This window comes from Amblyomma americanum, chromosome 1 (genome assembly GCF_052857255.1).
Source record: "Amblyomma americanum isolate KBUSLIRL-KWMA chromosome 1, ASM5285725v1, whole genome shotgun sequence".
Classification (NCBI taxonomy): domain Eukaryota; kingdom Metazoa; phylum Arthropoda; class Arachnida; order Ixodida; family Ixodidae; genus Amblyomma; species Amblyomma americanum.
In genome coordinates this window covers 287,461,134-287,477,342 of record NC_135497.1, presented here as the reverse complement: position 1 = coordinate 287,477,342, position 16,209 = coordinate 287,461,134, and the positions used below count along the sequence as shown (strand labels likewise).

Here is a 16,209-nt window from a genome sequence, read left to right as displayed (position 1 = left end):
TACTATAAAACGCTGTACGTGCACAAAAAGAGGAAAGCAGCTACTTTACTCCCTTAAAAAGGCATTTACTTCGCATTCATGTAAAGGCGACTGTAGACATACACCTACCTTAGGCGACCTGATCCGACCTGAAAACCACCACGGCCAGAGTGGGAGGGGGAAGCTGCGGAGAAAAAATCCACCGCCACCGTGGAACCTTACGGCTGGGGACGTGGCCCTGTAAAAGAACGGCACCGTGCTCTTTATGGACTATAAAACGCTGTACATGCACAAAAAGAGGAAAGCAGCTTCTGTACTCTCTTAAGCAGACAGTTACTTCGTATTCATGTAAACACGACTATAGACATGCACCTACCGTAGGCAATCTGCTGCGACCTGGAATCCTCCACGGCCATAGGGGGGCAGCTACAGAGAAAAGGTCCGCCGTCACCGTGGAACCTTAAGGCTAGTGACGTGGCCCTGTAAAAAAAACGGCACCGTGCTCTTTAGGGACTGTAAAACGCCGTACGCGCAGGTATGGTCATGTTCTAGGAGAAACCCCGCCGAAAAAGGTGAACATCGCTACTTTCTCAGTATCACTATAATCAGCGTAACTACATCCACAGAAGAACAAAAGCCATATGTCCCTCTAATTAATGTCGTCCTGGAGCAGCTGTGGACACCTTACCACAGAAAAATTCCTGATTTCAACCGCCAACATAACTTTCTGCCGCCTTCTGCTACGCCTGCCTTCTCTTGGAATTCATTTTTACCACAACGGGCCATCGGTTATCTTCTCTTCGCATTGCATGCCCCGCCCATTCCTTCTTGATTTCGACTAGGATGAAAATAACTGGACCAAGTTCTCTCACTCACTTTACCCTATTTCTGCCTCTTAACGTTATACGAATCATACTCTTGTCATAGCATGTTGTGCTGCCGTTACTTCAAATCTTTTCGTAAGTTTCCACTCCGGATCCGTGTACTGGCAGCGTCCTTCATCAACTCTCTTACTGGCAAGATACAACTGCTATATACTGTCATCTAATAACCCGGGAGCACCTGCCAAATACACTCCGCACCATTCTTATTCTCCTATCCCAAAATAGGATTCATGAAACCCAGTAACTGGTAGCCTGAGAGTGACCACTATACTCTCTTAGAAAAAAGGTAGTAGTACTTACTAACTTTGGGTAGTAGCTGGTTGTCACATATATTTCTACCCTGTTAGTAACTCCAGTTAGTAACTGGAAGGTTAGTTATAGCTACTTACCCATTGAGTTAGTAACGGCTGCTACCCGCATTTAGTAACGGGAAGCTAGTAGTGTTTACTAAGAGAATGAATAGAAATTTTCGCATGTGTTTCTTATTTTCTGCACTCTGCAAAAAAAGATACATACTCATTTTGACTAAATCTCGAAACTAATCAGAGCTGTCAGAGCGTGCTCACCGTAAATCACGCACTTGGGTTTAGGCTCCTTGCGCACGTGTATAAATTATGCGAGGTAATGGCACCAACTTTACCGGGCACAAACAGATGTTCAGAATGCAACAAAAGCACAAACAAAAAGATCCGCCCACAACCACTGCGCTTGCACAGGTACATCTTTCTCAGTTTTATATAAAACGTAAATCTGACTCTCAGTTACGGGCTAATGGCTCTAACCCGTTGAGCTAAAAAACCAGCGTTAATTATGAAGTTGACATCGTAGAAGCAGCTTAGTCTAATAACCCTAACGCCCCTGCAGAAATGTTTAATTAAAAAACCAACTTATTCGCACGATAGCTGCGTCAGTTATATTCTCTCAGTTTTTTTATGGCTAAAGGAGCGGTTATTCACTGGGTAGTAACTAGCGACCAGACTTAAGAAAGTAGCTAGGGCTACTTTTAGTAACTATACCTTGAAGAGGGTAGTAAATAGTAAAACGCAGTCCGAGTTAGCAACAGCTACACTTACTACCTCTTTACTACCCTTTTACTAACTTCTTTTTAAAGTTCTGTGCCTAAGTAGTAACCGGCAGTGAAAAGTTAGTGAAAGTTAGTGTCGGTTCGAAAGGACATACCGTCGCAGAAGGCCGTGCAAGCGCTTTTGCGCTTCTTACAATCTACCGGCCTGTGTGAAAGACTAACTGGAACGCCTTGTGTGTGTGTGTCTCCATGTGTGCACGTACCTTTTTTTTGCGTTTTCCTCCCTGTCACCTTCCAACCCCTATCCCCCATCCCCAGTGTAGTGTAGCAAACCAGAGACTTACATCTGGTTAACCTCCCTGCGTTTCCTTTTCATTCTCTTTCTCTCTAGTAACGGAGCAGTTACTAACATTTTGCTTGCAGTTGCTAACTATTTACTAACTGTTTTAAAAGTGTGAGAGGTGTTAACGTGATGTCACGGGTGCCATTTTACTGTCCATCGGGTAACTTCATAAGCACAGGCCGTACACGACAGTACAAATGCCTCATTACATATCTAACTGAGTTTCATTACGTAGCGCTATAGCTGTGTCAAAAAAGGCGCGAGTCAGGGCAAAAACTTGAACATCTGTTTGATCTGCTTATATCTCGATTGCACCATGCATAGAAGCTTCGCGTGACAAACGCGCAAGCCATTCTGCACTGAATCGTGGTGCCTTACAAAAAAATCAGAAAGTAAACGCCCTTGTACTACGCTGTTGTCAAGACGTCACACAGCACACTGGCACCTTTTCCGTTTTGCCTCCATCGGAACACGGACGCCGCGGCCGGCTTTGAACCTTGGATCTTGGGCATTGTATACGTGAGCAAGTGGTACACCTGCACCTTTTTTCGTGTTGATTACACATGGGCTAAAGAGCAGGCCATATAGAATCACTGAGCGCTACGGACGCAGAAATGCAGTGTGCACAATTTGCGCGCAGTGGTTTCACGAGTTGAGAAACGTGGCTCACTGAGCCTGACGCGTATTTTTTTAATTTCTTACACTAAATAAGCCCTCTCACGCATTTACATTGTTTTTTATCGAATCAGTCACACAAAACCTGCTTCAAACACCGCATTTTCCTTTGCTCTCATTGTCCCTACATTTTTTCTTTTAAAGTGAAAGCTTTACCTCGCCGCAAGTTGAGCAGTTTCGCGTGATTCCTGGAGAGCCGTGCTGCGCATGCGCGAAGAGCAATGACGACCCACGGCGCATTTCTCTCTCTCGCTCCCTAGTCGCAACTGCGCATGCGCCACAAGTAATACCGAGAAACAGCTGTTCCGCCGCTGCGCAGCGCTGCGGCTTTCCTCAAAGTGCAACTTTAAATTTTCAGTTTTCTCGTCCTTCTTTCCCTCCCTACTTTATCCCTTCCTTTGCGGCGCGGTTCGGGTGTCCATCGAGATATGTGATACGGTTTATGTGCTTTGCGCGCTCGCCGCGCCATCTTGCATGACGACACACCGCGTGGCTCGCCGGCACCGCCGTTTGGTATCACGTCACACCGCATTCCTCGTCTTTACGCTCGCTTCTTCTCGCTTCGACATCCGCGTCGCATGCTTAATAACATATCGGAGGATAGAAAAGGAGAGCTCGCGTGCGCCGCAGCCACAGTTGTGTCGCCTTTAATGCGACAACATAGCTACACCACCCGACTAACCTGCACTTGCAACCAAGATTAACCAACGCTAACCATGCTATGCCTTACATATCACTATGTTTATCCCGGCATAGCCGAGCTAAGCCACTGAGCCGCAGCGTTCATTGCGCGACCAACCTTTCGCGATCAACCACTTATTTAACCGCCACCTGCCAACGTAGGCGCGTTGCCTATCCAGGCTGCGGAACGCAGTCAACCTTACAGGCCAAGCCGCGTCTACTTTCCCGATACACAGCAGGTTTCGCTCTCTAACTAGATTCAGCCGTAGTTGAACCGCAGCTAAAATTATCATTAAGAATATTATGTTTTTGTGTTTATTTCTCATTTCTTGTAATTTTTCACTTGCTTATTTTGTTTTATTTTTCGTACTAGCTAAGCCATCTCACGCATTTATATCGTTTTTCATCGAATCGGTCACAAAAAACTGCTTCAAACAAATCTTTTATTTTCATTAATTTCAATAACTAATAATTCATCAACCAAACTCTTACCATTTCTAGATCTGCGCACGCACTATCTAACTCGATCAAACTTTTGCACACGAATCTCCACATAACGACATACATGTGCGGACAAAATTGGCGGCCACTTTTTGCTGACGCGACATAACAATATATTGCTTTCGCATTAATAAGGGTAATGACAACGCCCTGCGCTGAGGCTGTTACCATACGCGAGCAGACAGCGCTGCTTGCTCCTTTCACATGATTTGCATATGCCGCAGCAGCCAATGCAAATGGCACCCGAAACGGTGGCTTAATGATTCGGGCACTCGGCCGAAGCGTCCAGTAACCTGCACCCAGTTCTTTGAGCACAGTGTGTGCACTGCATCGCCTGACATTCCGAGAAGTTCAGAATTACTATGGCGACGGCCATCGCCGCGGTATCCGCCCCGGGCTCGAGGCCTGTGAAAGGCCGATGAGCGAACTCTAAGGCGTATGGAAACACGTACTTTGTTGCGCCCAACAACTGCAAAATATTTTGATCCGAAAGTGGGCGGGCGACGCACTGTAGTCGGTGGCGTCCACCTATTACCCCGCCGCGGTGGCTTAGTGATTAGGCGCTCTGCTACAGATCTGGAGTTCCTGGGTTCAAACCCGACAGCGGAGGCTGCGTTTCGATAGAGGCGAAACGCCAAGGAGCCCGTCTGCTGTGCGATGTCAGGGCACGTTAAAGATACCAAGGTCGTCGAAATTATTCCGGAGCCATCTACTGAGGCCCCACTTTCTTCCTTTCTTCTCTCACTACCGCCTTACTCTCTTCCCTTACGGCGCGGTTAAGGTGTCCGCCATTATGTGAGACTTATGCTGCGCCATTTCCTTTCCCCAAAAACCAATTTTTTTCATTGTGGCGTCCACCTACAAATTGAGGAAGTTATGCGCCTCTTTTCTCTAAAGTATGTACTGCAAAATCCACGAACGCTATCACCTTGCAATGTCGTTCCGTGGACACCCTGGCAGCGCTGCAACACGCTGTCGCGCTCCACTCTTAAAGGCGAAGCTTAAGCGTCCCTCCAATTTGTTCGCGTTCCGTCTCCATCGAAAAGCGGCCGCCACGCCCGAGTTCAAACTCGGAACTCGGGCTAAGTGCCGGAGCCCCCTAGCCACGACGGCCATCAGGCGCCAGCAAACACTTCGGAACGGTAACGAAACGCTTCTGGCGTGGTCAGTCGTTCTGGATAGCCACCGTGAAAAGCCACCGCACAGCAACGCAAGTATGGTTTGCGCTAACATATTCATCATCATCTCAAAATTCGTCACGTGCATTAAATGGCTGTGCTTTTGCCAACGCTTTTCGCGACCTCGTTCTTGACAGGCCTCACCTGGTGTGCTTGATGCGACCGGATATAAAATGAACATGAATAAATTCAGGCGCCAACACGGAGAGGACTTCAGTTGAAGCGACGTAGGCGTCATAGGCCGCCGTTGCTGCCACGTGAGTGCTTACTAATAAAGTAGCGCAACCAGTGCATAGAGGCTGTAAGTGACACTGCCTGCTGTGTATACGTGGCAACGAAACACGGAAAAGTACGCACCCATAACAGAATAGGAGTTAAAGAAATTAAAAGAAGAGGTATCGTGGTAGAGGTCACCAGAAAAATTTCGACCACAGGGGGACCTTAAACATGCACTGAAATCGGACAAGTGCCCGTACTTGCACACTCGGACCATCACAGGATACACAGAGGGCGCTGCCCTACAGGCCCCAGTAAGGTAAAACCCCTCAATAAACTATCTTATAAACTAGTTTATTGAGCGGCTTTAGAGTAAGGTGTCTCGGCGTAGCGTGCAGCTGGCATCGAGACACTCTAGACCTGAGTAGGGTAGAGCCGAATACGGAGGTCCTTCAGCAAACTACAGCTCTGTTAGGACGCGTACACCTAAAGAGCGATGTGCGCCTCAAAAACGCATTTCTAAGAAAATGAATGGTCTGCTAGGTTCCCGTGACGCTTCTTAGAAGGATCTTTTGACGTGTTGCGCGCTGCTCAGGCGACGACAATGAATTTACTACGCTGGATGGATCGATCGACTCCATCACGGCACTTGCATGTCTTCTCAGGAAGAAACGCGGCACACTCTGTGCGTACATGGTGCAGCGCGGTCCTAAAAGCAGGATCAAAGCACCGAACACGTACCAATCAAAAGCCGCCACTTACCAGCGAGCAACGCAACGAACCAAGTCCGCGACATTCGCTCGTCGAGGCACGGCTACTGCAACGTGTTCTGCGACGATGTGTCCTTTCGTCTTTTTAGATGGCTACTGCAACGCGTACTGCAATACAGACTGCAGGAAGAAAGAAGCCAACGTGGCCTTGTTCTCTTTGTTTTCCCAGCTTTCGCTCTTTCCCAAGCATCGCTCGCATGCCGGAAGCTACGAGCGAACAGCCAATATGGCGCGCACACGAACGCAGCACGTGACCTCACGACACCGACTGATCCTATCAGACGACAATGCGCTGCGTGTTCCCTCCCCGCCCTCTCTCTGTTGCTGCCTCTGAGAACATAAATTGAATTAAGTGCTTTCACCTGAATATAAGATCAGTGTGCAATAAACAAGATTTTCTTAATATTCTACTAGAAAAATTTAACTTCGATTTTGAGGTAATAATGCTTACAGAAACTTGGCTTCATTCAGAGTGTGATAATATCACTGATGACAGGTACAATACATTTTGTCTGAATCGAACTCGGAAAGGTGGTGGCGATCTGTTGTTGCACGTAAAAAAATGTATCGAGTGTGATGTGCTTGATCAGTTTTCTATTGTTTCCGATGATGTAGAGTGCCTTACTGCAATAAGTCCAAGGTATCTTATAGTTGTCATGTATCATCCTCCTAATGGAGTAGTTGACTCTTTTCTTCGTCACCTCGAAGACATCCTTAACTATGCAAGCAATAACAACCTCAACTTGTTTTTGGGTGGTGATTTCAATATTGATCTGATGACTAAATCCAACACTCGGCAGTGCTTACAAACCTTACTCCTATCACACTCCTGTCACAATGTGATCAAAGACGCTACACGCATAACAACAACGTCGTGTACCTTATTGGATGTCTTTGTCACAAACATACCTGAACACGAAGTTTTTGGTGGCGTTATCACGTCCGGCATAAGTGACCACTTGCCTATTTTCTTACTCGCTAAAAATGCGCTAAGGAAACATGCGGACGGAGCCAATGTAATTAAAGCATTTCAAGAAATTAATGAAAAAACTTTGAACACATTTCGCACAAACCTTTCTGCGGTAAACTGGGAACCAGTGTATAGCTCCCCGAGCGCCGATGGTGCTTATGAACTATTTTTGAGATTGTTTATTGATGCATACTCAAGTTCATTTCCAATGAAGAAAATTTCCAATGAAGAAGAAAAATTCGAAAACCTTGGATCGATAACGATTGTTTGAAACTAATAAGAAAAAAAGAAAGGCTATTTACTAGGTTCTTAAACAGTCGCAATCTGAAAGACTGGGAAATTTTTAAAAGGCATAGAAACAAAACTAATGCTAAGCTGCGAAAGGCAAAACAGGTTTATTTATGTAACTACTTTGAAGTTGGTAATGCCCCAAAAGCTGAACATATGTGGAAAAAAATTAATGTGCTGCTAAATAGAGTTCCCGTAAAGGAAAATATTAATGAAATCATATTAAACAATAAAGTCATTAAGGGAGCGATGCTAGCAGAGGAATTTAATACCTTTTTTGTAAACTTGGTCACCAGCACACATTCCTCGGAGGCAATAAATGGAATGATTAGAAATCCACAAAGTCTTTACATTGACCCTACAAGCGAGACTGAGGTCTGTGCTGTGTACCATTCACTGAAAAACAGCTTTGCTTGTGATATTAATATCCAGATCAAACCAGTAAAATATGCACTAGACCTCATTTTGTCGCCGCTCACATACTTGTACAATATTTGCCTCTCAACAGGCACTTTCCCCAGGAAGATGCAAATCGCTAAGGTAGTCGCTATATTTAAAAAAGGGGACAAAAATAATCTCACAAACTATCGGCCAATTTCCATCCTGCCAGTCTTCTCGAAAGGTCTAGAAAAACTCATCCACATACGAATTCCCAAGTTTGCAACTAAACATAATTTAATTAATCCCACTCAGTTTGGCTTTACAAAAGGAATGTCCACAGAATATGCTCTTTTGGCTCAAAAAGAAATAATTTTGAAAGCAATCGAAGAAAAATATGCAATTGCAGGTGTATATATAGACTTTTCGAAGGCATTCGATAGCATAAACCATGTTACTTTGTTAAAAAAACTGGAAGTATATGGAATACGTGGAATACCTCTCGACCTCTTAAAGTCTTACCTCGAAAACAGAATGCAGTGCGTTTCCATACAGGAAATTCTATCCACTTGCCAGCCAATAAAAGCAGGTGTCCCCCAAGGCAGCATACTTGGTCCCCTATTATTTAACTCGTACATAAATGATATTACGTGCATTAGTAGCAACGCAGAATACGTAACATATGCAGACGACACGACAATATTTTTTCGCAGTCGTTCCTATCATTCTCTTCAATCCGAAATAAACAACACTCTGGAAAAACTGACCACCTGGAGCGAAATAATCTCTTTACAGAATAATGCTAATAAAACAAAGGCAATTATTTTCACTACCAGACAAGCAGCCAGCGCTCCAGAGATGACGTTCACTTTAGGCGACGCAGATGTAGAAATCGTAGATTCTGTCAAATGTCTTGGTGTCCACTTTCACAAAAATATGTCCTGGCACACGCACGTTGACCACGTTACCACACAGATAGCAAAAGCTGCTGGGGTCATAACTAAATATAAATCGTACTTACCGACGGCCGTTAAATTACACATTTACAATTCACTTTTCCTTTCACATGTTAACTACTGTCTCTTATTGTGGGGTAAAACAACACTTGGTAATTTAAATCGCATACATGTCCTACAGAAAAGAGCGATCCGCAGCATAGCAAATGTTCATTATCGTGAACATACATCCAAACTTTTCACTAAATTTGACATTCTTTCCATCCATCATATGTACTCATTCTACCTTGCAAAGCGATATAAGCATGACTCGCTTGAAATTCTGCGTACACTTGCTACCTTGACCCCTCAAACACGACACTACAATACACGCACTAATCTAATTTGGAAAATTCCTTACTCACGCTTAAGACTATCTGAACAAATGCTCCGTCATGCCCTACCGACCCTACTAAACCACCTTCATTGTCAAGGAATTAACATAAGCACCATTACCAACAATATGCTTAAGTCCTTTGTAACGCGACAGTGAGCGTGTATGAAATTGTTTTATGTATTTTAGAAATTCTCTTGTAGAATTGGTGCGCTACCGTGGCTCCCTTCCTTGTACATACTGAACTTTATTTGTGGCTCAAAAATGAGTATATTATTTTTGTATTGCATATTACACGTACTGACTTTTAAACTTTCTAATTATAAAGATGTATGTTTCTTAATCTTCCACTGTATATGCCTTGTAAATAGGGGGCTCGGAGCTCGTCAAGTGGAAACTTCCACTTTTTCTTCGAGCCCTCCTCGTCCTCCGCTAATCTTTTTGTGAGGAAGAAATAAAATTATTGATTGATTGATAAAGCAAAGAAAGAATAAAGGAACCATCAGCAAAAAAAATGAAAATTTCTTTTGGGGGAAATGAAATGGCATCGTATCTGTCTCATATATCGTTGGACACCTCAACCGCGCCATCAGGGAGAGAATAAGGGAGGGAGTAAAAGAAGAAAAGAAGAAGGAGGTGCCGTAGTGGAGGGCTCCGGAATAATTTCGACTGTCTGGTGACTTTAACGAGTATTGATATCGCACAGCACAGAGGTGATTTAGCGTTTCGCCTCCATCGAAACACAGCCGCCCCGGTCGGTAAACCATCAGCAGCAGCAGCAGCCTGTCTACGCCCATTGTAGGACAAAGGCCTTTCCCTTATGAGCCTGAAGTCTATTGGCTGACAGGCGCATTTATTAGTACTTGGACAACTGTCTCAAATTAACCCTGTCCTTTGCCAGCCGCAGCCACTTTCTTTTGCAAAATTTAATGCGCCACAACTCTCTCCGGCGTTCCATGACCTCGGCGCGACCACGTCACATCAAGCTCCCACCAATCTGCCCAAACATGCTAGAAGTTTTGCCCGTTGCCCCAAAATATCTTCAAAATCGTTCCCGGAAAGTTGCCAGCTTTCAACCAACGTCCATATTTCGATGATCGGACAGTTTTTCAGCACGGAGCAATCCTTTGAAAATACCAGGCGGCAGCCGACGCGGCTTCCGCCGCGCCCCATCCTATGGAGGCAATGGAAGTCGCCGAAGACGGCGTTGCGTTGGTCACGATTCTGGCCTCACCACAAGCCTTGCCAGCTCCCGTATTGCAAGCTACCCAACATGTCTCCACTTCAAGACGTAGAAGAAGAGCCCATCCCATTCACCACGGTTATGTACGGCCGTAGAACCCACAAGTTTCTCTAACCACCCCGCCATCGACACACGATCATCTCAGTTGGCTTTCACTTTCCTCCCTCACTCGCATCTGCATCGGTGAGTCATATCTTCGACCTTATCAGGTCCACCTCCCACCTCACTGACCACGCACATGCTAAAATTAGTCCATAACCGACAGGACAAAAGATTTCTAATTATTCGGACAATAACGACACTGCGAAACGCCTACTCGGCGTATCATCAGTCCCCGGCGTCTCAGCGCTCTTCGACGTCTCATCGGGCCCGGCGTTTCGTCGGAAACCGGCTTCTTATCGGAAACTGGCGTTTCATCGCTAACTCTTCTTCTCACCACCAAATCCCGTACGAACTATGCCCCGCTAACGCAGCCTGAGGAATATTCCGGATTGACCGCACCGGGCTCTGTCCCCAACTCTGCCGGCATCTCTTCCCGCACCCACATCATCATCGGGGCACAGATAATGGGATGCACGAGCACCGTCTCGACTTCTTTTGAGGGCCGCACCGTCCCACGAACAATCTACTTCCAACAAATAGCGTACCGCTGTTATCCACACCGTCTTCGGGCATTTTTCTGCCTTCTGTATGGGCACAGGAAGGTTCAGTGCCCTTCCACCCAAGCACACTGCCTTACCTGAAAAACCACCACCTTTCTCCACGCAAACGCTGCCCATCATTGTGCGCCCTGGTGCCTGCACTGTCATAAGGACCATGTTAATTACCATCGCCGGCGCCTGCCCGGTCCGCAAGCAGCAGGACCAGGTTCGAGCGCAACCCTCTACAAAGACCTTGGCACAGGACCTGTTAAAACACCTACCATCAAGGCTGTTTCAGCGAACGTGTTATACACACACGTCCGCCCGCCCAACTTTCTGCCGCCGCCTGCTACACTTGCTTTCTCTTGCAATTGGATGTAATTTTCCAAGAGATGTAGGGAAGGTTGTAGCCTTCCCACCTAGAAGACAGCCAGGAGTCCCTGGACCTTTTCGGCGGCTTCGGCCAGTCGGACGGTCTTCCGTTGAACCTCTGGATCGCAGCTGGGGTGTAAGGCATCGCATCGTTCTAAAGACTTTATGCTTCTTCCCTCTCTTATGAACGGACAAGTGGAGCAAACTGCACTCTCAATATTGAACAATCACCCACATAACCAAGCCAATATTACTTGGTTCCCCACCCACATTGTCGAAACAGGAGAGAATGCCGCTGCTCACAGGCATGCCCTGGCGCTTATCCGTGTCTCTCCCGCGTCTTATGACACCGCGGAACAAGATCCTCAACCAGTGACCACAGGTTGGCGAGGGGCACACACCCTCTGCCGCACTTATACCTAAGCAAGGCTGAGGAACACACACAGAGACACCTTTCTGCCCACACTGTGCAGAAAGTGCCTCGGCTTGTCACAAGGTGTGGGCTTGCCAACTAAATCCAGCTACCGACAATTATACCGAACCTAGACCCGTGGAAATAGGAGGCCATTCTTCTCAGCGGATATCCTGATCATCACCAGCGTGGACTGGCACGCAGGGCCCTCGACGCAGCGCCAGCCAGTAGACTGCCGGAGTAGGGTGCCCATTACTTGCAATAAAAGTTTTCCTCCTCCTCCCTCAGAGGGAGGCCGAAGGCATTTTCAGAGGATGTGATTGAGATGAGAAATGAACATTGGTTTTTGGGGAAAGGAAACGGCGCAGTATCTGTCTGACATGTCGGCTGACACTTGAACCGCGCTGTAAAGGAATGGATAAAGGAGAGAGTGAAAGAAGGAAGGAAGAAAGAGGCGCCGTAGTGAAGTTGGTTTTAATTGTTGGTTGGTTGAAAGGAAATGGCGCAGTATCTGTCTCATATATCTTTGGACCCCTCAGCAGTAATTTCGACTACCTGTAAAACAGTCATTTCCTTTCCTTAAAACCAAATTTATTTCACTTTCCTTCCCTTACGGCGCGATACGGTTGTCCACCGAGATATGTGAGACAGGCTTATTTCGTTTCTTTAAAACCAAATTTCATTTCATTTCGCACCTTTGAGCGAACCATGGTGAGCCTTTGTGCATTCCTGGAACAAACGGGCTTTACATCCCCCTTGGACGATTAACTGGACGCCCCACTCCAGTTGTAGTCAACATAGTGCTGTGCGCGTGTGTTTCATTTCCTCTAAAATGAACTAATCACGCGCACAACCTGGACACACTTCTTATTGTGTAAATAGTTTGTGTATATTACTTCTCCCCCTATCCTCTCTTCCTGTCCCCTCACCTCTCTTTCATTATATTTCTCCATTCTGCCTGCTATCCTTTATTTCCGCTGCCCCAGCTCAGGTGCTTCAGTATCGATGGCAGATGCCGGGGCTAGCAAAGAATTTTTCCTTCCTTTATATTATTATTTTAATAAAAGCACATACTACTTAATTCTTCCTTTACGGGCGCGGTTCAAGTGTCCACCGATAAATGTGACACAGGCGCCATTTCTCATGGTTTGACCTGTACCTACATTCAAGGCGAAATATGGCGGAAATTAAAGCGCCGACCAATCATCAAAAAAACGAAGTTTCTGCCCCAGCTTACGAGGGCCTAGTTCAACGTCATTTTTCAACGAAACGTCATTTCTTAAGCGACTGGTCGGCAATTTACGCCATGAACATACCTGACCAGACAGCTTTTGGTCGAACCCAAGATTTCAAAGTGAAACTTGCGGCCACACTGACCTCTGTCTACATTCAAGGTCAAACTTGTGGACCCGCTGACGGCTAGAAAAGCTGTCGTAGTGAAGCTTTTCGCCTAAAAAAATTAGCTGCGGGTCAACGACTGCTTAACTTGGTTAGAGAGCAAAAGCTGTGGTGTATCGGAAAACTAGACGCGGCTTGGCGTCTGTAACGTTGAGTGTGTTCCGCGCACTAGATAGGCAGTACGCACACCCTGCCACCCTCCCGGGTAGCAGTTCAATTAATGGTTGATCGCAAGAGGTTGGTGTCCTAATGAACGCTGCGACTGTTGCTGCAGTGCCATGTGTATGCCACAACGTTGTCAGTGCTCATGCATGCAGCCCAATCTCTCTCAGCACCGCCACGTACCTCAACACGCGGTTGAGGCGTCCACTGACCCAAGCAGCCAGTTATGCGCCGTTCCTTTCCAAAAAATCATCGGAGTCTAGAACATTCCCTCTCTACTACCGATCGGCCGTAGAATAATTTGGGAATGCGCCAATTCCCCGGCCGCCGGCTCAAACATCGGCTGTAGAGAAGCCTTGGAAGTCTCGCTGCGGAGCATCCCCTACCCGCGTCCCAGGCCTGCATGTCACTACCGGGAGTTTGGCGGCTTTTTCTCGGTGGACCAATGAATTTATATACCTCTACCATCCAAGGAAATTTTAGGCTTAAGCATCAGCAGTAGAGAAGCCTTGGAAGTCTCGCTGCGGAGCATCCCGTACCCGCGTCCCAGGCCTGCGTGTCACTACCGAGGATTTGGCGGCTTTTTCTCGGTGGACCAATGAAGTTTACAGCGAATCTGTAACCTCTACCGTCCAAGGAAATTTTCGTGTCGTCGGCGTCAGCAAAAAGCGCCAGGCTAAAATTGGATGCTAATCCGAGTTAGAAAAGTGCCCTACAGCATAGAAATCGTATATCATACTGATCATAAAGCATTCGTAATGCAAAGAAAAATTTAATAAAAAATTAAAAATTATAAATAGAAAAATTGAAATATATAATTCTTTAAAAATATATAAAATAAATATATAAAAAGTAGAACATTAAAAATAAGAAATACTTAAAGTGTAAATCTCTTCTGACATCACGTACAGAGCATACAAATAAGTACTCGTTTTCATTAGGAAAAACACAAAACAAGCATCTAAACTACATGATCGATGATAAGCCGCGTGTAAACAATGGGAACACCCTTTCACCAATGCAACTCAACCACCATTTATATTTCATGGATTGATTTACCCTTAGCAAAGAACATCTATGCAGTTAGAAGGGAAAGATAGGCAATGCCGCGCCCATACCAGAAGAAAAATTCATTTTTTTCGGAGTGATCAAACAATAAGGCCTAGCTGGTGTTGGTACATAGTGAAAATACCACGATACTTTCAGGGCACAAAGGTACACTTGCGAGGTAGAGACGAACAACAACACAATAAATGAGGAGTGCTTCTATTACGTGTTGTGTGTTACATACCATCCAAGCACCTTAGTTTCTCACTGTGTTCTTTTCGTCGGTTATAGCACTTTACACCATCGGATGTTATGACAGCACTGTTTCAGTGCACAAGCATCGAGCTGTGCATTGTGATGACGCTGTGCATTGTGATGACATTAGGCGCTGCAAAGGCAGATAACCAGTGCTCTTTGAGTTCCTCGGTCTAACTTCCTCTAGCTGCCTTCAACGTCAGGACCTTTCTCTTTCCTGGAGTAGCATGCCAGGCCGATAACCAGGCAGACCTCTCCTGTTCCGTTAAAGTCCTTCTCCTCCTTTCTCTTCTACCTCGCGGAAGTTGACCATGGTGAACATTTTATTACTTCGCCTCTTCTCCATCAAGATTTGCAATTACTCCTGCACCGATATTTAAATATTTAGTTCCATCAGATTTCTCTCTAGGTCACAGGCAGAAGCTGCAGTTTTCAACAGCTGCTTGTACAGCATGTACCATATTGCCGAATCAGCCACCATCTTCTTGACGACAGCCTTGGGAATTATAAGATGGCCTGCAGCTAGCTCTCTGGAGTAGAAATTTCATCTCGCCTGTTATATTATTTTTTGCAGTATATTCTGCATTTTATCGCGAAGACTTTTAAAAATTTTCCCGCCTCAACCGCTGCATTGTGATAAAACTGTGCACAGAGCTCGATATTGTGGTAAATTTTGTGTCGCAGCAAGTTTGAAAACTCACTTACTGGCTGTCATTGCGAGTCAATGTGAAAAAATGATGACCGGTGGCGTCGTTTCTGTTGCCTTGTGTACAGCCGGGCACAAAGCTGGATGACGTGTGACACTCGCTGGAAGTCAAAAAGTGCACAAAATTTACCACAAAGTTCTCACAACACTGCGAGTGCCATCCACGCAAAACCTGGCTTGAAAATCTGAGTCGCATGCATGGCAGCGAACGAAACTGCCGCGCAAAATACGATGTAGAATGCAGAATGGGTGGTGTCAGCCCTGGTCGCACCCTGAGAGACAGGGTCAGCAGCCAACATAACAGATTCGCTTTCCTTCAGCTCTCGAACGATGAAGTGACTAAGAATTAAGTGCTAGGATTGAACGGGCGAGCTAATTTTAGCTAAAGTGCGTAAGACAGTGCGTTCTGAAATCACAGCCGCCCCCCACCTTCTCATGTCGCGACGCCCGTCTAAAACAGTTTCAACCTACCACTGCATAAATCATTCCTCAGCACTTGATACTTCGCACATCGTTTGGAACGGAGCTCCGAGAAACTCTATAATCGTGTCAACAAGAATGTACGAAACCGCAAGTGTGTGTGTGTGTGTGTGTGTGTGTGTGTGTGTGTGTGTGTGTGTGTGTGTGTGTGTGTGTGTGTGTGTGCGTGTGTGTGTGTGTGTGTGTGTGTAGTGTGTGTGTGTGTGTGTGTGTGTGTGTGTGTGTGTGCGCGCGTGTGCGTGTGTGCGTGTGTGCGTGTGTGTGCGTGTGTGTGTGT

General features: G+C 46.0%; 1 long non-coding RNA gene across 1 annotated transcript; it reads right to left on the bottom strand.

Annotated features, from left to right (window-relative positions):
- Positions 1–100: 100 nt before the first annotated feature.
- LOC144097814 (uncharacterized) lies at positions 101–15,542 on the bottom strand. The gene is made up of 3 exons (XR_013307100.1): positions 15,452–15,542; positions 356–459; positions 101–217 (listed from the first exon to the last, which is right to left on the bottom strand). It is a non-coding gene; the product is annotated as an uncharacterized LOC144097814 (long non-coding RNA).
- Between the last annotated feature and the right edge of the window lie 667 nt (positions 15,543–16,209).